We start from the raw sequence: 14,178 nt of genomic DNA on the forward strand, positions 1-14,178 counted from the left end.
AGGAAGATTGTTTTAGTGTTTAATCCATTAATTGTCTTAAGAAAGACAATGTGGATTTGAAAAGCAGTGTCTTAACACTTTGGACATGTTTGACTCATCCTGTCTGACTGATTTCTCACGGCCATAACAAACCTGGTATGAACACTGTTCTGGTGTGTGGTATTTCAACTCTGCAATTACATTTTGGAAGCAGTCCTGTATCTCACTCCATTGTCCAGAACAACTGAACTGGAGCCAGTTCACTCTGTGCTGTTACTACCAAAGAATGTTTTAGGGGTTTGGGTGGCCCTGTGACAGCTGGGAGAAAGAAAGACATACTGTGAAATCATGAGCTACAGACCTCCCCAGCTGTAGATGGTATCCATGGTACATACTGCATTTTACTGACTATTTCACTACTCCAAGTCATATGCCTGTAGACTGCTACATGGGAGTTACTGGACTTCTACTCCCTTCCCTACCTGGTGCATGATAAGTCCATGAAACCGACCATTGCCCACCCATTGACACTGCACATAGACCCATAGCTCACTGCGCATGTACCCTGACACCTCTTTAGATGGGCTCCAGTATTGGTAACCCAGCCACCCTGTGGTGTTTTCCCAGCTGTCAGAGCATGTACTAATCCTGTATACCTCTTTTAAACTGACCACTGATGAAAGTTTGTTTTCTTGGTGTTATTTAGGTAGGAAACTCAGTACAAAAGACACAGATGGCAACAGTAATCTAAAGATCTTGATGGCTTGTGTTCACCAAGGACTGCTTGTAGAACAAGAAATATGCATTTAGACCCTGAGGAATCACAGGTGACAGCAGGGCTCATCTGCAATATCTTTCAGTGCAAAATTTAAAAAAAAAAATGTTGTGAGAGTAAGTTTCTCCTTCCAGAGAAGCTTTGCTGGCCATCTCAGATCTGCGCAGTGCTGTTGTTCTTCAGCTGGTGCTTCAGGCTGGAATGGGAATTACTTTTCTCTTCAATACTTTGAAAATGGCAGATCTCATCTGGGTAGGCTACCTCCATGCTTTGCAACTGCCCCTGGGGTACTACCAGCACTAATTAAACTTGTGCTCTTGTGGAAGACTGGGTCTAGCGATGTGGTGGTTGAAAGCAGTAGCTGGACCTGGAGACCCACCTTTGCTGCCATCATATGAATGTGTGTGAGTTGGCTCTGAGAGCAAATATAGGGCCAGGTATGTGGAGTGCCAGTATTACTTCCCAGATTACATCTGGCTGCCTCAGGCTTCTTTAATGATACATCCACTCCACAGGGGATTTCAAAATAGAAATTCTTCACTGCAGCATCGCTGGAGTGAAAAAAAAACAGAGATGAGTTGCTTCAAAACTTAGCCTGGATTCTGGTGGTCAGCCCAACTTCTATCTGGGAGACCTAGAAAAGATTGTGGGAGGTGGATAAAGAAGGCAGACGAAGGAATGTTGGCAGAAAAGAAAAAAAATGTGCGGAGGAACGAGAAGGGAAAGAGTTTCCCTCTCCCTTGCTGTCTGCTCTGCAGGTGGTAGGTATGTGACTGGGACAGAGATACTAGAAAGAAGAGTGTTGTAACAAATTACAGAAGAGGTTTCACTCACCATTTATTTTTACAGTCTGTCAGTGTTTCCCCTAAAGCTAGGATAATCCAGAGACCTTAAAATTTCTTCATAGACAGATCCCCAAGCTGCTGATTGCAGTCCTGTTCCCCTTCAAAAGAGGGATTCTCTCCTCTCCTTCTTATGCTCTCAATGAAGTGTGATTTTTTCCAAGGCTCTCCATTTGTAATCTTTGCACAGAGCAATACTTTTATTGTTGCATACTCTGACTGTGCTTCTTCTGCAAACACTTTAGCTTTTAAACACAGCATGTCTGGTTTATTTTGGATTCCTTTCTCTTTTTACCTAACATATTAGAAAAACAGACACGTATCTCCATTGTGCTCTATATTCACAGCACACTCATCTGCTCCATTTTGCGTCTTCTGCCACTGTTGATCTCATGCAGTCATTGAGAAACCTTTGTGGCAGACATTGGCCAAAAAACTCTAAAGCTACAGAAGCTGTGTTTTCCCAGGGTTATCCAAATTTTCTCATTAGAAGTGGTTGAGCCAAATCTTATTCAATGCTTGTAACGAGGTGTCAGGCCTGAGCAGTTACATAGTTGTTTTCTGAAGACCAACCTGCCTGCAGAGAGTCCTGCTCCATCCTCAGTCCTAGTGATGTGACAACCCTGAATCCAGTTGAACTCCAGTGTTTGAAAACTGCTGACAATGAGAGCAGCATCAGATCCACCTAACTGTGTGAGTTTTACATGTGTCTGTAATTTTTTCCATCCCACAGCTGACTTTGTTTTCAGATTTGTACTATTGATAAAGCGCTCATGAAGTGTAATGCTTGATAGATCAAGATAGATTTTTTGTTGTTGCAGTTATTAAAGAATTCAGAGTTTTGAAAGAAAGCAGTCACTTGACTTCCTTTGTGTGAGTACTATTTTTCATATAGAAAAAAACCCAGGATTAGTCATTAGGTAGCTGACATTTGAGTCATGTTATGTTGCAGTCTTTTTCCCTTAAACACAATGCTACAAAAGTACCTGTTGCTCTGACAGTCAAAATCCTCCTATTGTAAAAATGTCCTTAACACTTGGGTTTGCTTGAGGAGGTAGCTTTAATCCTCTGCCTGGTAGTCAAACAGGATTTTTTCTGGTATGGTTACCCCAGGAACTGTATTTCACAGTGCTCAACATTCTTTAAATGCAACATGACTTCAGAAATAGACCCATTGAGAGTACTGCTTTCCTTGATATTTAATCTTCTTTATAGAATATTTCCCGATCTGTGTAGCAGTCATCAAAAGGGAAGTAATAACAAAGGGAGAAATTTACTTCTTCTGTTACTCTCCTCCTTTGACAGAATCACGATGCAGAGAGTGCATGGCTGAGCTCTCCATTCCCCAGGAGAAAGAATTTCCTTCGTGCTTCCAGTCCTCTTACCTGAAAGTGTTGAGCATTCAGCACCTTCTTCCAGTTCCAAGACAAACTGCTTCATGGCCAATTGTTTTCAAAAAGCTGACATTTCGTTCACCTCTCTAGAAAATGGAGTTATGAGTTGAACACATCTTAACCAATGAGCTTAATATCTTGTCACTGTCTCAAAACTTAATATTCCCCAGTTGCTGCTGTTTTGGATGATCAAACTAAATGTTTCACACTTCCTTCATTGTGTTAATTTTCTGTGGAAATACTTGCAACTAAATGTCAGTGTTGCCAAAGAAAACACAAAGTCACCAGTTATTTCTGTTTGTGAAATCATAGAGTGACCATATAATCTTGTCTATGCTGGCTAGTGAGAATAGGCACACGCTAGCACCAATGTGACAGACACCACTGCAGTATTAGACAGAGAAAACATCTGAATTGTGAAAGGAAATGCCTCGGAGATCATTGAGATGCCTTGGAGACCATTGAGACTTAGGAATAAGTGTTCATTTATTGATTAATGGAATTTTAACGTTACAGTAATTTGCTTTTCCACAGAGAATTTGTGAAAACTTATAAGTCCAGCTGAGATAGAAATTACCTCAGTTCTGCTTCGGTGATTTATACAATGATGATTTATACCAGCTGAGCATTTAAGTTCATGTTGCTGTTTGTAACCATGGAGAGAAAGGTGTATTCCAGTGAGCTGAGTAATATAGAATGCTGGAGTTTTAATTATTTTTCTGTTTCTGGTTTCTCACTTTCTCTTTGTCGTACTAATTTTACAAGCAAGAGCAAAAGCAATATGAAAAATATACAAAAATTCAGAGAAAACATTTTGTAAGTCACCTTTACAAACTTCACTTACTGAAAAACACAGTAAGTTGGTAAGTTTGTCTGTAAATATTTTGTTAAATTTGGAAATATTACCCACTCTTCTTGTCAAGAGATCGAAATCTTAGATTCATTTTCCAGTGTGAATGTGATTCATTCCCAATGTTTCGGATGACTCATCTCCTGTTCTTACCTTGTCTTCGTCAAATGGGAAAACATATGCAACTTCTGTCTAATTCTCAGGCCTGTTTTGGTACATAGGTAAAATGTATATGTTTTAAGTCACTACATATTCTAATAAATTCTTAGGAAGCGTGCAAGGCAGTCACATTGTTCTTGCAACAATGCAAATAATGTTTGGATTAAAGTTATGGCATCTTTGTTATCAATTTTCTGGACACACAGAGAATAGTCGGATAAGCAGTAAAATCTGAAGTGTCTTAGTTATATTCTTGTAGGATGGTGAGAATGATTTTATCTTTCAATTAAGGTGCTAACTCATGTGGAATATTTTGGATCTACTTTGGGAAAGAAAAGTGCTGAAAATTAAGTGTCTTAATAGATCCATTAACATAATATTCATTTCATTTTCAGCAGTGCTGGAAAACAAGCACAATGAAACAGAGTCTGCTTACATATAGTCATGTGCAAGTGAGTTTTCCCATTTTATCACAACAGAATGGATTTTTTCTCTGTCAGGGGATAGCAAGGAAAATATGCTACTTTTTTACTTTCATTTAGCTGAGCTTTGTCTTAAACATACCTTTTAACCTTAGTTTTTAATCCTAATAATCAATTGAAGTAATATCTTTAAGAAGTTGTCGGCCAAAAACAGCAGCTCTATTGCCGATCCCACCTCCCCTTCCCTTCCAATTCTGGCAAATGTTTCCCTTCCTCTCTTTCTCTTGTTATCCAGCCATGTCATCCAACAGAACCAGAGGCTGGGATCTCAGAGTATACAGGAAGGCAGCTGGGGAGAGAGGAGATAAAAGCATGGAGAACATAGAGATGTTTTCTCTTGTACCTTATATACTTTCTAAGCATCCTGTCTGACTACAGGGAAAAGACACCCTATCTGCCAACTAGCTTAATGTCTTCTGAAGTGGTGTCCTTTTCCTATCTGGTATTTCAAAAGGAGTAATAAGAATTGATAACCCTGAAGTGTCATTTCAAAAGAACATTTGAAATAGTCTATTTGGAAACTTTAGAATTACATGTCTTGAGTTTTCTAGAAGTAAATAAATGACCCCCTTTTCTTAACTCTGAAACCATTTACAGAACCAACCTGACGTGTACTGCTATCTCCGTCCAACCCTAGAAGTGCCTTTTTTAACAAACTCAATGCCTGTGGCCTGCTCTAATACTTTTTCAGATCCCAAATATCATCTGCCACTTGCCAACCATTGACATACATCTTGATAAACAGTATTTTTCATTTCATGTGAACGGGATTGTTCTTGTTTACAGTCAGCAGTATAAAACAGCTCCTATTGTCCATTGTTCCCTTATGTACTCTCAGAAAACCTATTTGTTTCTGGCAGCCTTCTCTTCAAGGAATGTGATGCAGAGTGCAGATAAAAGTGCGAGCTTCTGTTAAGATGACTGGCATTATTCTGACAACAGTGCAGAAATCGCCTGCTTGGGAAGGCAGGCAGGCACAGCCAAACAAAATTAACAGTATCTTCAGTCTGCAGTGGATATGATAAAATATATGCTTTGACTCCTGGAGAATTAAAGCAGCTGTGCAAAGCCTGCTGCTTATTTCCTAGGCTTCCTATTCATGGCAGGCATGCACACTGATTTCTTCAGCAGGAGCTGACATTTACATAGATGCTAAGTTCCAGAGTATTTTTAAGGAAAATAATTTGAATAAAGGAAAAAATTCCCTAGAGTTCTTCAAATATTAATTGTTCTTGGAAGCTTTAAGAAATGTTTGCAATCCTAGAAGCTGATACCTGACACAAGTGTTGATGCTTTGTTTCAGCCCTGAGTGATACTGGAAAGTCTCTCCAATCATCCATGCTTTTTCAGGCAACACTAAGAAAATTCTTTATGTTTCCCAGTTCAAACTTTGACCTGACCTGACCCTGCTTAACTTTAAAATCTGACCAGCAGGGTCTGAAATTATTTTTTCTGTATCTAAGAGTTGAATGCATATTTAAATGCTTTAGGTCTCTACTATCAATATTGGTCCTCTGATCGAAGATAAATTGTTCAATTTGACTTTTACACAGCTGATTTTGTCTCAGCAGCCCTAAAAAATATTTCTGAAGCAAAAAATTACTGAAATCTGCGATCCTATGGGGGTTTTTTATTTCTCACTAAAATATATTTTTGATAAGGATCTAAGAATCTTCAGTGGTACCTGCTGAAATACCCATCTCTGCTTCTCCAAGGAAATTTTTTTCTCATAATTGCTGACTGGATTCAGCAAAATCATGTTCTCCAAAGAGACCAGATATTACTCTTGCTTCCATTCTATCCTTCTTCTGGTTTATTTTCAGTTTTTATTATGCAAAATGCAAGAATCCTTCTGGATGCTTTCAGCAAATACAAACATCAAGTTCCCTAAACTTCAGAAAGTAGGAACAGCCTTAGAGAATCTTCTGCAAGACCCCAGTACTTTCATAAAACAATCAAAATGAGATAACTGGCATGCAAACCAGTGAAAGGCTCTCTCCCATCCCTGATGTTTCTCTGGGCTGCACAGGGATATCAGGTTGATACTTTGATAGATTGCAATCTGTTTTCAGCAGCTGACCCAGACATAGCATCATCATTTCCTGATTATATTGATATGTGTTTCTATTATTTGCTTATTTTGCGCCTTGAGAAACAATTCCTTTTTGTTGTTAAACTGTAAACAGCATAGCAAGGCCTCATATTAAATCATAATTATTTACCATGCTGTTCACGCACCTTTGTCCCTAGGGAATGTGGTGACGTGAATTTACAGGAAGATCGGGGTATTTCTCACCAACAGTTTCCTGTTATTGATATGCTTTTGTTTAGTTGTGATCTTTTTTTTAGTCTTTCAGGTTCTCAGGGGAAAAATAAACAGGCACATGACATTAATCACAGTCCTTGGATATCGTATTGGAAGTCTCACAAATACTTTCAATGTGGAGTTGTGAACTAGGTTTGCATCTTTGGAAAACATCAATGACAGCTTATTGTTTGCTAATACTTGTGCTCCTATTCTGATAAATTATTCCAATAATTCTTTAAAATTCTTTTGTGATTGTGTTCCTTTGTAGATGCCAAAAGGGTTCAAAAGTTTATGAAGACAACCTTGACCAGTTTGTATCCATGTGTGTAGATTTGCATAATCAGGCCAAGTTTTCATTTGAGAGAAAATACGGATCACATAAGAGAAACAGAAGTAGTTCAAAAATCCAGAGTTCTTTCAGCAAATAATATCAAACATGGCCTAAGATGTTTTCTTTAAGATAGTTTCCCAAATTCTTTATTAATATATGAAACCAATATTCTTTCTGAAAAAAAACCAAAATATTCTATAAATTGTATTTACCAGTGTGTCAAAAGTCACCAGTACAATTACCAGGGTAGTTATCTAACATATCTAAACTATAGCTCCTAAATCTTTTTCAGTGGTTTTGGCTATCCTACTTTTTGTCTGTCTCTATGGGTATGTGGTACAATCTTACCAAAAACCCTTTTCAAAATATCTTGATTTTGCAATAAGCAATTGCAGTAGAACTACCAAGAAATTTAATAACAAACCAAACTTTGGGAGGTCTAGATTTGTTTTTCTTCCAAGACACTGTAGAAATATTGTGGTTATAAGCAAAATGACATTGTGTCCTAGAGAACCCACACCAGGAAGGCCACCGAGAGATCTGTTGGTTAAAACACATCATTAAAGTAACTCACAAGTAATCTGAAGTAGCTATTCAGATTCATTACCAAATTGTCAGGATTTAATACTTTTGTTTCATCATTATTAAATAGCATCTTTCTTAGCATCTGTGCTGTAAGATTTAGAGAAAAATCTCAGAGTCAAACTTACAGGTCCACACATATTTGTGGCTTCAGATTTATTGTATTTGGTACTTAGTACTTCAGTGCTGCATTGAAAGTGCTGCTTTCCTTCATTTCTGGTGCTAATATTAAGGAATAAGATCACAAAAGCTGTACATGATATAATATTAATAAAAAACTATAGGATCACAGAATGGCTTCAATTCAGAGGGACATTTGAGGTCAACCAGTACTAATCTCCATGCCATGGGCAGAGATACTCCACTATCCCAAGTTGCTCAGAGCTCCATCCAGCCCAGCCCTGAACAATTCCAGGGATAGGGCATCCACAACTTCTCTGGGCAACCTGTTCCAGTGTCTCAATATCCTCACAATAAAGAATTTCTTCCTAATATCTAATCTAAACCTTTCAGTTTGAATCCATTCCTCCTTGTTCTGTCACTACATGCTCTTGTAAACATTCTCTCTCCATGTCATATATTGAGGTTGTTAATTCTCTTCTCCTCCTGGAGTATTTCACTTTTGGATAGCATGTAAATGTTACATGATTTCTTAAAATATTCAATTGTTCATTTCCAGGCAGGACAGGTAATCTAAATTGCTCTGTAAAAAGTTATTCAATCCTGCTCTCACTGGATTTCTGTGAATTTATCCTCACCTGTAAGCTTAGCCAAATGAGATAAAACAGTTTTTCAGATGATGAAATTCTAAGAAATCTCAGGTTATTAGGTTGTTCTAGTTGTGACAATTTTTTCCTCTAGACTTCCACACCTTGAAAGCAAACTACTGGTTCCATTACAGGATCAGATGTATTTCCTCCCAAAGCTATCCATTTGAGATTTCACAAACTAGGTAAAATACCTTTCTCTTTGTGGGGAAAAAAAAAATTACAAAACCCGCTAATGATTTATTAAACAGGCTATAACAAAGTTCCCTATCTGATTTTTTTCATTAAGTGCAAGTATCTCCCTCAAATCGTAAAAGTGTGCTGTTCCCCTAAGTCAAGTTTTTCCATTCCAAGAGAAGCTCAAGACTAATAGATGAAGTCCCCAGCACAATAACAAGCTCGTCTCCCACTCTCTGATATCACTCTTCAAGACCTTGGGTGGTGGGTTCTCTACTAGCATATAGTCCTCTAGAATCCATAAAGGCCTAAAGTTCCTTCAGTTTTTTTTCCAACACGTTGCCTTTTTAGCATCACTTGGGGTGTCAGCTCCAAGCTGTGCAATGGTGCACTGTGCCCTGGCTGGGCTTCAGCAACTGTGTGCCCCGAATTAAACTGTGGCTTAATATCTCACTCATACAGCTAATGTATTCTTTAACCTACTGCTAGACCCAGCTGACCTGGTGAAGATGAACTCAGATAAAGTGTTTTGGAAATTTAGGAAATGCCTAGTTCCCTAGTCATATCCACAGCTACATTCTGAATGCACGGTTTTAACGCAGTTCTTCCTTCCTCAGTAAGGGTTTAAGATATCAATCTGGATCTTCTATTTAAGGACCACACAGGATGGAAAGTAGTCAGAATTACGTTTTATCCAAAATATTTCAGATTCTTTACTCATACCGCTTTGGTGTTTGGGATCACTCCTCAGGAGAGAGGAAGAAAAAGGTCTGTCATTCTTCTGAGTCATTGAATATTTTATTGCTGTTGTTTCTCTGTAGCTCTTGCTCTCTGGTAACTACCTCAAGAGTCATTTCCAATAACAATAGCGAGATGCTGGTACTTTGTTATGTCTCTGAAACCTCAGAAAGTGATCTTGATATATTTAACATCTCTCTCAAGATATTTCTATTATTATTCTTTCATTCCACATGAAAAAATTATTTCTGTTGTTGTTAAGTGCCTTTTGATAACAGAGATGTCAGTCATGATCATTACAGAATTATGACCCCAAATCAGAATGCCTTTCCCTCTGCATGGATGCTTAGGCCACTTTGATTTGTTTTATGTTTGACTAACAGATTGCTTTCATATTTGTGACAATTAGGAGCACAAATGTTCAAAATAACAAAACTAGATATCCAAAGATCAGTGTTAGGTAGAAAAGCTTATTCACAAACCCTGTCCTGCTTCCAGAAATACCTAAGTTCTGGAAAACTAAACTTTCTCAAAAGTTTATAAGTCTCTCCTATTTCCACAGTTCAATGTCTTATTGGGAAATTTTATTTCCACACGGAATGTGTGCTTATCTAATCAATCAGCAGCAATTTTACATATTCCTCTACTTCCCTCATGACAATTCTATTTTCTTCTTATTACTTCCTACTGGTTAAATAGCAATAAAAGGGTCTTTGATTTCCCTGCCACTGCATTGTGGGTTTGGGTGAGATGGTTTCTGTAGGTTCCTTCCAAGTGAAACAATCCATCCCGTCCCGTCCCGTCCCATCCCATCCCATCCCATCCCATCCCATCCCATCCCATCCCACTCCCACTCCCACTCCCACTCCCACTTGCATTTCCCAACTGCCAGATAATGTACCTCCTTGGTACTGTGTTATGGTTCACTATATCTAATATGTATTTAACTACAAATACTACTTTAATACAGGGTGCAGAAGGACAATCTGCTGTAAGATTGAGGTAGTGCTCTTAATGCACTCAAGTACAGTGCAGAAAACTACTGTGGGTCCCTTCCAATGCAGAATGTTCTGTGATTCTGTAAGTCTGTGATCTGTTCTCCCTGGATTCCTTATATAATTAATAGAGAATGATAAGTTCTTTGAGACAATTCTTCTCACCCTCTAGAGAACTCCAAGAGTGGGTCGGATGAGTGTGTACAGTTGTTGTGAATGACCTGAGTTTGCAGTTGTAGAGGTTTAAAAGGAAAGAAAATTACTCAACAGCTGTATGAGCACTTTCAATAAGAATCGTGTAGGTGGTAGTTAGAGGGGACACTGGAGGGCTGGAGTCCAACCTGCTCCTCCAGGCAAGACTGCATGAGGCCAACCACAGCTTTGTAGCTGACAACACAGGCCTATGCCACCTTGGCACTAGCGCACACTAACTGACCACACTGTTGAGTTCTCTTAGCTGAGACTCGTGTTGTTTGCAGCATATCTCCTTTTGATGCCGTAAGCCCTGCTCAGAACCCTTGTACGGCATGCACATCCCCTTCTCGCCTTAGCAGCTTTTCATCTTTAGGGGGAGGTTTTAGCACTGTTCATTGTCTAGGTTCACAGTGAACCCAAGCTCACAGAGGCACCGAGCACACAGTGGGTACACAGATTGTCACTGAGTTCAATTAATGCTCTGAGGCCTCAGCCACTGTTACAAGGAAGGGCAGATAAATTCTACCTTTGAAAAGGCAGGATGCGTACACAGGACTTTTATGTAGGCCCATACACTGTCCTAGATTCCTGAACAATATACCAGTTTTGCAATTAAAGTGTATATTTTTTACTTGAGAGGTCAATTGCGCAGGTGGGATTTTAGTTATACAAATGCTTATGGATGAAATGTGCACATCTCCTACCTGCTGTTTTGTTTGCAGAGAGCGGTGTCCCTTAAAATGCAAATCTGATTGATTTGAAGATAAATTTAGGCTGGAACAGGTGTAAATACTTGTGTTACCATCTTGCTCTAAAGGCTGACTAAGATTTTGTCTAACATCACCTTGGATGCAGTCTAGTCTCACTGGGACATTGCACAAACCCAACTCCTAAAGAGGGAAGGAGAACTCCAGTGACAGAATCATAAGTCCCCAGAAACGTCTCCAGGAGATCAGGCTGTCTTGAGTGCTCAGATGTCATTTCCAAACAGTTTTGATCTACCTTTTAGCTGGGAAAACGTAACACAGTCATAGTAAAGTCTAGGTAAGATATTTCAACTGTGATGATATCCTCTGGTGACATACTTGGTTAATGAGAGCTAAATCACAGCAATCAGGAGACTGACAGGAAAAGCAGTGATTTTGTGCAGACAGCCTCTCCCTTTATTCCACAGGTGGTTACAGAATCCCATGAATCTAGGTTGCATCTCATGTAGGGAAATTTCCAAGTGTTTTAAAAGCTGCATGATGGAATAGCGCTTACAGTGTTACTTTTTTCCTAAATTTAAATGCACCAGTCAGAAATCTGATCTCATGGGAGAACTAACCTCACTGCCAGAGAGGTCCACCACATAGAGTACATTTTTAAAATGTAAAACCCCACCATCTTTCCTCTTGAAAAATATTTATTCTTTCTTTTCCTAAGTTATGTTTTTCTCTAGGATTTTTCAGATATTGTGGTCAATATCATTTTACAACAATTTTTGGCTCAGAATACAGCATATTAAACTCTTCCTCTCCACACAAAACAAACAAAAGAAAAGAGAAACAAAAAAGCCTTTATGTGTTATCATTTTTTCCACCAGAATCAAATAGTTATCCATTGTTCTGATAACCAAAAATCACTCATTAATGTTACCAACAACATTCTGGGGCAAATGAAGAATAATACAGATGTTATTTAATAGTTCTTAGTTAAAAAAAACCAACAATATATTATCACAACAATTTTGCTTATAGATTTTACTCACAAAATTTGATGTATAATAAGTAATGATTTTACTTAGAGGACTTCATTTTAAAGTACGAAGAGCTTATTTGCAGTTGTAGTAGATAATGGTGTGATACTAAGATGCATGTTTTTCATTATTTTTATCTGGATTTTACATAAAATTTACCAAGCTACAATTTGAAACAAGTATTTATCAATATCCAAACCTGCAATGCTCCCAAAGTACTTTGCTACTGTTTAAAAAAAAAAAACCCAACACAGTAATACTTACAAATGTCCAGGTTGCATCATTTGTCAATTCTTTCTTTGATTCCACCTGCTTTCTCGCGCTGCACTTTTAACTCCTCGGATTCCATCCAGTAAAATCATATTTAAATAAGAGATTCAAATCAGCAAGAGCTAAGCAACTCATTTTCAACCAATGGTGAAATTTTCAGGTGTTTAGCTACAAGCACAATCCCAGAAAAGTTTACACAGGTAGAGAAATTATTTCTTTCTTAACAAGAGGCCAACATAGCACTTGGCTCTTTCCTTGGAATCAGGGTTTTTTGACATTATGATTTGAACAAATTGCCACTCCGCAGTGGGCTGGTGCATCATGGTAGTGTTGGCTGTGAGTCTGGAGAAAATTGCCAAGAAAAGCCTTAGTGGGTATGAATTCATTCTGGTGAAAGTCTCCTGTCAGTGGAGTTTCTTCCACTCTGAACTGGTTTAGGCAGCAAAGTACTCTTGCTCAGGTGAAGAGATATTGCCAGTATTGCTAGAACAGAAAGTGATTTGCTTGCAGACAGCTCAACAGTGTGGGTGCACCATGCACTGCTGGTACTGCAAAGCAGCCAAGATAATGGGTAAGCCCTGCTTGTCCCCCAGTGCCTGCTCTGTCTAAAGAAATGGATTCAGATTGGCAGCAAGGGGAACAGATTTCAGAAGGACTTGCCAACCAGCTGTCAGGCTGCTTCTATGGATTCTCCATCCCCTAATCTGTACACTCAAGAGTATTGCTGGTTATGCTCATGTTGGCCCTCAGAGGTGGCATCTCCAGCCAAGGAAGGACCATGACTGTCAGTTTGTGTTGCCAGGTCTAGAGGGTAACTCCACACTCTATGCTTTGACTCTACCCAAAACATTTTCAGGAGGGCTATGAATGAGATGCCTGGACAAGGCATAGGAAGTATGTAGTGCCCAGCAAGAAGTCTGCCTGAGACAAGGGAGACACAGCCAGGGAGAGGACCAAAGCACTAGAAGAGAAGTCACACCTTGGGGAATGAAAGACAAAAAGGAAGCCAAGGTGGAGATAAGTAATGAGACAGACATGATATGAGTAGAGCACAATCTGATAGGAAGGACAAGCCACTGCTTTGAAGTAAGCATTGCTGGCTGTGGGTTTATGGTTTACTCTTTCTTTTTGATTTATGTTTTATTGCTTTTATTTCTCCCTAGAAGTTTGAGTGTCTGTGTAAATTCAATGGCAAGGCCCCTTCTCCCAAACTCGGAAATACTCTATGGTATTTGGAATTAAAATTTTCAACTTGAAAGGCACAAAGGAAGTTCTTTTCTGAAAACATTGCCTCATTTTAATAAAAAAAGTAGTAAATAAAATTCTCAAACATAAAGAGAGATCTCCTATACCACTAGCTATAAATGTATGAGTTTAAACAAGATTACTAGATTTTTTTGAAACATACTTTATTAGATTATTTCTCAAATATAACTTTTGACTGAATCATTTTTTTCAAGCAAGAAGACAGCACCCTGTGGCTGATGAAAACATTTGAAAGTGCTAAGTGTACAGATCAGAAAGAAAAATATTTATCTTCCATGAAGGCATGATGGCAAGGAAAAATTCTAAAGACATTTTAAGCTGCTGCTTGGA

This window comes from Catharus ustulatus, chromosome Z, assembly GCF_009819885.2.
Source record: "Catharus ustulatus isolate bCatUst1 chromosome Z, bCatUst1.pri.v2, whole genome shotgun sequence".
Taxonomy (NCBI): Eukaryota; Metazoa; Chordata; class Aves; order Passeriformes; family Turdidae; genus Catharus; species Catharus ustulatus.